The sequence below is a fragment of the Tachypleus tridentatus genome, chromosome 2, assembly GCF_004210375.1.
Source record: "Tachypleus tridentatus isolate NWPU-2018 chromosome 2, ASM421037v1, whole genome shotgun sequence".
Classification (NCBI taxonomy): domain Eukaryota; kingdom Metazoa; phylum Arthropoda; class Merostomata; order Xiphosura; family Limulidae; genus Tachypleus; species Tachypleus tridentatus.
This window is the reverse complement of record NC_134826.1, coordinates 133,350,398-133,359,544: the sequence shown is the minus strand read 5'-3', so window position 1 is coordinate 133,359,544 and position 9,147 is coordinate 133,350,398.

The following is a 9,147-nucleotide window of genomic DNA, read 5'->3' as shown; positions in this document are numbered from 1 at the left end:
GTTTTCCCTTTTTAAATATTAATAATAGCACTGTTATTTTAGGTACTTTATATCAATTGAACAATTGTTAGATAGTTTGCTTTAACACGAGTCTCTTCACGGTATGGTTCATATTTTTTAAGAAAATAGGTGTTTTATTTTATATATTTTTCCTCTCTAATATTATGAAGTTTTCATATGTAAGGACTAGGCTGGCAAAATTCAATCTTTTGAGTGACAGTTTGTGTGATGTTATATCATAATAAAACAAAATTAAGACACATTTTTTACAGACAATATGGCAATATTTTATGTTTACTGCCATTTTTACAAGTATGAGGACTTAATAAAAAATATATTTTTTTATTTTCTTCGTGAAAACCTACACAGTTGGATATATCACTTTTTCACCGCAACGAATCAAACCGCAGATAACACTGGGGAACACTTTTTCAGTAACTTTGAGTTGCATTGGATATTTTAACTGATTCTGAAGGAGTTTTAGGCGCTGATTTCAAATCTGAAATTAGTTTTTCTCTACAAGCTCTAGTTTGTATGCAATTTGAGGTTAATGAAATTGTACAAATGTGAACTTGCGTAAACCATCTATAAGCATTTTCACGTCCATATATATAGATAGCTTCTAATATTTTGATCATTCTTCTTTTGTTTCAGATCAAACATGGCTTCCAAAAATAGATATCATTGCAGAAACAAGCCTGATGCCTTCTGCTACATATGTGGATGCTACACACTCAATCGTCAGAGACGTAACATATCCTCGTTCGTCAAGCGTGCCTACAAGGCATATTTTGAAGTTCATCTTGGTGATCAAGACAAGCAATGGGCTCCTCATGTTGTGTGCCACAATTGTGAGGAAATGCTTCGAGACTGGACCAAAGGAAAACGCAATGGTCTGCCTTTTGGTGTTCCAATGATTTGGCGCGAACTCACCAACCATGTAACTGACTGTTATTTCTGCATGGTAAACACAACGGGTGTTGGGAAGAAAAACGGACATAAGATTACGTATCCGAACATTCCCTCAGCTATTCGGCCTGCTCCGCACTCTGAAGAAGTTCCTGTTCCAGTTTTCAAAGGCTTGCCTTCATTGGACGATAAAGACATTGGACATGATAAAAGCGAACAAGACAGTTGTGACAGTGAATTGTCAGAAAAGTGTACACAATCGGAGAACTGTTCTTCAGACACTGAACCTTTCCCCGTCCCCAAGCCTCTTCCCCAGGCTGAACTGAATGATTTAGTGCGGGATTTAGGTCTTTCAAAGAAAGCAGCAGAGCTTTTGGCATCAAGATTACAAGGCAGAAATCTTGTTGATCACTCTGTTAAAGTATCATATTTCAGAAAGCGTGACCAGCTTTTAGTGATCTTCTTTTCAGAAGACAGACAGTTTGTTTACTGCCATGACATCCAAGGGCTTCTCAAAGAACTGGGTGTACCTTACTATAGTCCTGCTGAATGGAGACTCTTTTTAGACAGTTCAAAACGCAGTCTAAAGTGTGTTCTTTTACATAATGGGAATGTTTATGGAGCAGTACCTGTCGGTCACTCAGTGCATTTGCGGAAAGACTATGATGATATGAGAATAGTCATGGACTTATTAAAATATCATGAGCACAGTTGGATCATTTGTGTAGACTTAAAGATGGTCAACTTTCTTCTTGGACAACAGAAAGGTTTCACCAAGTTTCCATGTTTCCTCTGTATGTGGGACAGCCGAGCACGAGACAGACATTGGGTCCAGAAGGACTGGCCTATTCGTGACTCCCTTGAAGCAGGCATGCCAAATATCATACAAGACCCAATTGTAAGCAGAGATAAGATCATCTTTCCTCCTCTTCACATCAAATTAGGTTTGATGAAGCAATTTGTCAAGGTACTGGAAACCGAAGGTGAATGTTTACAACACATCATCACAGCTTTACCAGGGTTATCATTTGAGAAGATCAAAGCAGGCGTGTTTGATGGCCCACAGATTCGAACCCTAATTCGTGATGATCAGTTTGTTGCTAAGATGACCGCTTTATAAAAGGCAGCATGGTTATCCTTTGTGGCAGTCGTTCAGAACTTCCTTGGAAACAATAAGGCGGAGAACTACAGTGAACTTGTGAACAGAATGCTCTTCGCTTTTCGTGATCTCAGGTGCAACATGAGCATCAAGCTTCATTTTTTGAACAGCCACCTTGATAAGTTCCCTGACAACCTGGGGGCTGTGAGTGACGAACAAGGAGAACGATTCCACCAAGACCTGAAGGTCATGGAAGAACACTACCAAGGGTGCTGGGACAAAAGTATGATGGCTGACTACTGCTGGAGCATTAAACGAGATTGTCCAGATGAAGTGTACAAACGCAAAAGTTACAAACGCAAATTCCTACCTGAATAAAATACACAAACAAATTGATAAGCCATTCCTATAATTTCCTATAATAACGAAAAATTAAAAAATAAATAAAAATGTCAAATTGCATGAAATCTGTAGCTTGCAGACAAAAACCGACTTCAGATTTGAAATCAACACACTCAAATTGATTATAGAAAGGTCTTTTTTTAAATGCAACAAAATGAGTGTTCCCCAGTGTAATAGTAATATAAGTAAATAAACTTACCGGAAGTTACAGTAGAAATTATGATTTGATTTTATTATTTCAATATTTGTATTGATGTGAGCAATAATAAATTTCGAAAGTTTAGTGAGGGTTTGAAAAATATATAATATTCCTACTCTCCTGTATTTGTCCGAAGGGCTTATAATTCATGGCTTCTCAATAAGATATTTCACGCCAATTTTAAGATCCGGATTTATAAGAAATATAAGATATTTCCAGAAATGTATTAGTATTTCGACAATTTGCACTAAAATATTGCGAAATAAGAGCAACATAAACTATTTACATGAATAGGAAAGATTTTAGAAATAATAGTGACACTTTTTGAGAAGTTAAACCGTGTTTTAGTGCAGCTCTCATTCAACGATCGAGGTTCGTGTTATGTTCTTTTATTTTATTTGATAATATAGTGATAGCATGTTTACCTTCTAATTGTTGGTTTTCGTAGCTTAAATGACAAGAGATTCTAGTTTTTAAACATGGAAGCCTTCCATGGAGTGAGGAATGACGCGAAAAACTGGAGGTATGCACAGCATTAAATTCGTTTAGACAGTAGTTAGTAATGTTACTTGTGAGCTTTAGTATCACAATGTTTTTATTCAACTGTAAAACCCCTTAGCGGTGGAGCTGATAACATATACTTGTAGTTGCACCTCGGCTACGTTAGCTCCTGTACTGCTAGTGAAATATGTAATGGATATTGTTTGTCTTTAAAGCTGAAGTGCTTTTATAACCAGGAACCTGTTTTCAAGAGCGTTTTATTTGAGTTTGTTGACGTAACTATTTCATAATTTTATTCTTCATAATATTTGAAATAGGACTTAAGTAGGGTGTGAATAAAGTAACAGTTTTCATTGAAATATATAACAGCATAACATGGACTATTGAGATTTTCAGTATGAGTGTAAATTATAATTATTTTATTTAGGAACAATAATGTAAAACAGTTTCTTCGTGAGGACGAGAAACACACTTGCAATAAAAATGCATCTGAGAACGACTACCTGGGTATTAACACTTTTATTGATAAGGAGAGAACAACGTTTCAACCTTCTTAGGACATATTCAGGTTAAGAAGAAAGAGTTTGAATGTGTCCGTCAACGGTCAAAGGAACACCTTTATACTGGTTTAATTTTGGTTTTAGTTGCTATGTAAGTAAGGCTTCTTTGATTTTGCGTTTGTTTATATTTATTTCCCTACGTAATACCTGGATGTTTTCTATGGTTATGTTCTGCTTATTTGATTTGCAATTTTCAAAAGCGTGTGAAGGTAGTTTTTGTCTTCTTTAAATCTAGTTTCTATTTTTTTTGCTTGTTTCTCCAATATAGAAGTCGTGTCAGTTGTTGCATTGCATTTTATAAATCATGTGGGTGTTGTGTTTGTCAGTGTAGTTTTTACATGGTATGGACTTTAGTTTTGTACCTGGTTTTTGAATAAATTTGGTGTTTACTAAAATGTTGTGTTTCGTTATAAGTTTTTCCAAATGTTGGCTATTTTTTCGCTGTGTGGAACATATGGTATGCAGCAGTTTAAGGTTTTGTAGTTTGTTGTATCTTTGGATACATTTTTGTTGTTTGTCACTGGTCTAGGTGTGTGCGTATAATTTTTTCCATGGTTTTATGATGAAATTTGTTGATGTTGAAGAAGTGTTGTTTTATTTTGTTAATTCCATCGTTAATTTTATCGGGTGAGCAAAGTTTTGTGGCTGTGTTTATTTGGTTTATTAATATGTTGCCCCCCGTTAGTACAGCGGTATGTCTCCGGCTTTACAACGCTAAATTCAGGGGTTCCATTCCCCTCGGTGGGCTGAGCAGATAGCCTGATGTGGCTTTGCTCTGAGAAAACACACGAAAACACACAATCTTACTATGTTGAGTTTTTCTTCTGTTTCATGTGTTGAGTCCCAGGGAATGTATAATCCAGTATGGGTGATTTTTCTGTGAATTTCTGTTTTGAGTTGTGTATCAGTTCTAGTGATTTTTAGGTTACGAAATACTATTTGTTTAGATTTTTCTTGTTCACAGATGAACTTAATGTTGAAATGTATCGAGTTAACGTGACTGAAAAAATTAAGTGTGTGTTCTGTAGATGTAAATCCAGCAACTGTATCATCAACATACCTGTACCAATATAGTGGTGGATGTAAGGCTGAATTGATCGTTTGGGATTTAATCTGTATCACAAAAATGTTGGTTGAAACTGGTGACACGGAATTCCCCATACTTAGGCCATTTATTTGCAGAAAGTTTTGGTTATTGAAAATAAAGTTAATTTTGGTGGTATTGAATTCTATAAAGGTTGTTAATTGGTTGCTGGGGATGTGTATCAATGGGCTGGAGTCTTGGATATAAAGTTCTGAAGCTTTCTTACAGGTTTCAGTTGTTGGGACTTCTGTGAAGAGGGAGATTACATTAAAACTGGCCATTAAGGCTTTATGATTTAGTTGATTAAGAATATATTTAAAGTTAAAAGAGTCTTCGAAAAAGAAGCCAGCTGATGTTACATATTTAGAAAATGCCCACGTAATGTATTTACCGAGGTTGCAGTTAAATGATTCGTAGGTCGACGTTACGAGTTGTAGTGGACATTCAGATTTGTGAGGTTTGGAGGTGCCGTATAGTTGTGGTATGTGTGAGTCGGTCTTTCGTAGGCAAGAATAAATGTTTTCTGAAATTGTGTTGGTTTTTCATTTGCAATAGTATTTTATGTAACTGCTTTCATATGTTTTTGTTGGATTTGTGTTTAGTAGTTTAAATTTGTTTGTATCTGACAAGATGTTGTTCATTTTTTGAATGTATTCATTTGTGTTCACAATAACAGTATTGCCTTTATCTACTTTCAAAATTTTAATGTTGTTGTCTTGTTTTAAGTTGTTAATATAATTAATATCTTTTTGTGTGACGTTGTTTTTAAGATTTCTATTTTGTGTAATTATGTTGATAGTTTTGTGTGAAACTTCTTTGAAAGAATTGTTTAAGATACTGTTTTGAGGTGTTTCAGGGAAATAGATGTTTTCAGTTCTACCTAGAAAGATAGGTTGTCGGTGGAATTGTTGTATAAGTTTCCTACTTTTGGTGGTTGTTTTTTGTTGTTTTGTTGGTGTAAACATCAAATTTATTCAAAAACCAGGTACGAAACTAAAGTCCATACTATGTAAAAACTACAATGACAAACACAACACTAACATAATTTATAAAATACAATGCAACAACTGGCACGACTCTATATTGGAAAAACAAGCAAAATATAGAAACTACATTTAAAGAAGACAAAAAACACCTTCACACGCTTTTGAAAACTGCAAATCAAATAAGCAGAACATAACCATAGAAAACACCCAGGTATTACGTAGGGAAACAAATATAAACAAACGCAAAATCAAAGAAGCCCTACTTACACAGCAACTAAAACCAAAATTACACCAATATAAAGTAACACCTTTATACCTATAATAATTAATAACCTAACATCCACCTGCAACGCTCCCTACAATCTCGTACCCGTTTATACCCTCGTTCCTAAGACATGTGTCCGTCAAAGGTCACACTCAAACTCTCTCTTTCTTAACATGAAGATGATTTAGGAAGGCCGAAACATTGTTCTTTCCTCATCAATAAAAGTATTAATACTCATTCCAACCGTTTTGAGAAAACAGTTTATTCTAAACACCCGTTTATGTTAATAACTTCTGCCTTAAAAAGGTTTTGATTTTCTTATCTCTTAAATGTTCTGTACAACAGATTTTAAGCAAAAATTGGAAATGAATCCCGACACTTCAAAAACTAAATATATATACGTGTATATTTAAATAAGTTACTAATTTTACTCTTGAAGTTAAGTGTCTTTTACAAACAAACTTTAAGAGTGACAGAGAATACTGATTGTTAGTAAATCCTCGTGTCTATTGGTAGAACCCTCTAAGACCGTCCAGCAAACATTGTTACCCTCCCTCAGGATCTGATGTGAGCCACCTTGAGACCACTTCAGCTTAAGAGCGGTAAAATGGCAATTTTTTCTTGTCATTCGTTGCGTGGTTACAAAGACAGACGAATATAGTATTGAAACATTGAACAAGTTTGTTTGTTTTGGAATTTCGCGCAAAACTATACGAGGGTTATCTGCGCTAACCGTCCCTAATTTAGCAGTGTAAACTAGAGGAAAGGCAGCTAGTCATCATCACCCACCGCCAACTCCTGGGCTACTCTTTTACCAACGAATAGTGGGATTGACCGTCACGTTATAACGCCCCCACGGCTGAGAGGACGAGTATGTTTGGTGCGACAAGGACTCGAACTCACGACTCTCAGATTACCAGTCGATCGCCTTAACCCACCTGGCTATGTCGGGCCTACATTTAACAAAATACATTTTGTAATTACACTGTATGTTTAAAACACACACATTTTAAAATAGTTTGTTCACATAATATACAATGAAAATCATTCTTTTATTTTTTATTCGTGTTGGCAGGAGAGGAAGTGTGAAAATAATTATATTAAAGTTGGTGACATTGTAGCGCAGTTAGAAATGTAATAAATTAACGAGATATACATTTTAAAAATATTTTAATGTTCTATTCCTTTAGTTTATATGGTACCAAGCTGTCATTTTTCACCAACTACTTAATTTGAAGGAAGTTGATTTGCGTGTTTTCTCTCAGTAAAGATATTCACTGTAGTAATGATGTAAATAGTCTAAGATAATTAGAATTGCATATATTTTTATTTTAAAAAATGTCATTCAGATTTTGAATATGAAATCTTTACCCTTAAAGTAACGTCACACATCTGACAGATTTTTGGTTACACCACTGTACAGTACTACATCATTGCAGAGTGCAAGCGAAGTAAACTACCCATGGTCGTTACAATTGGGTAAAACAGCGTACAAAATATATAAAAACCATTTTCCATTATTTGTATATGTTTATAAACTTAGAGAGTTTTCTTTTATTCTGTAACTCTAGTTTAAGTTCCTGTGTAACAAAAATTTGTGGAAGTTCTTGTTGATAAATTTATATTAAAAAGTTTGTTTATCTTGTTGTTGTTTGCTGTTTTGAATGAAGCACAAAGCTACACAACGGGCTATCTGGGCTCTGCCCACCACGGCTATTGAAACACGGGTTTTAGCATTGTAAGTCCGCAGATATACCGCTGAGCCACTGGGAGGAGTTTCTGTTGGTCTTTTGTAGGTATAGACTCTTAGTTCTGCAAAAGTCTAAATTTGCAACTGACATTTCCACATGCCACTATTCTGTTGTTTAGTGTAAGTTACAGTTTGTCAGTTATTATTGAAAAACTTTATCCTGAGTAAAGGATATAAAATCAACATCTTTTGTCCCATCTTCCTTTTTCTTGATCTTTTCCAAACTGACAGTTCTTTCCTCTTTTCTTTCTATTCAAGAAATGAATATTTTAATTTTTACTCGAATATTTTGAGAGATTTTAGCAGATGAGAAATAGCACCGATATTCATTTGGGAGTTTTGTAATGAACCTCTCTAGCAGGACGCTCCACAATTTTGGCTTTATCCCTGTTTCTAGTTGTTCCAATTATAGTATACGTGCGCTTGAAATTTTCAGAGTCATCAACCGTAATAAGAATGAGGAATTGCATTATGGTTTTATATTTCATTTGTGAGGATCATACTGCATCTGAATGGACGCTCCCTCTCGTGTTTGATAACCTCTTTATCATCGAGAACTGGAGTTTCTCGGGGATGGCTTGAAGACACTTCTACAAGTGGGTTCAAGTTGAGAAAAACACATAAAACTTCTGCACAAAAGTAAAGAATAAATAAGCTTAAGTACAGCAGACCACAGCATATTGTCCAGACAAATTAATTAAACAGATTAATACAGCATAGTTTGCTGGGAAGGAACTCTCTTTTTATTAAATCTTGTATGCCAAATTATCTCCCGCTTATAATAGACGTATAAGACTGCCAAAGGAGAACATTTATTGTTTATATAATTATTTTTAAAGAAATGAACAATAATTCTAGCAAGTTCTACTCCTGTGTGATTACTTATTGGTGAGAATGTAACAAACCTCTCTACGTGGCCATCTCATAAAAATGTATATAAAGAGTTTTATTAGTTAATCTTGTGGAGTTGAATCAATAGACACTGAGTAATACGTGAATGTTTCGATTTCCTGGATAATAGCGGTGAAAACTTCTTTGTGTACGATTTTTATACATTCATCACAAACAGTTGGAGATAAGCATGAAACATGACTTTGTTCCTTATTTGTATGTTTTGAATGATCAGCCAACAACTCCAGTATTAATAGTAATTTTCATTATGCACTGAACCAACTACTTCATCACTTCCTCTAAATGCCAGTCCTCTGAGTGATAGAACCTTTACGACTGAGAGAATATGTTCTAGAACTTTGTGTCATGCGTGTTGCTAACAAGTGACAGAAGCCCGGCATGACAAAATAAAACAATACTTCATCAATATCAATAAGTTTCCTCCACAAACCGTAGAAAACATTATACGCACACACCTAGACAGAAAGCAAAATCAACTAA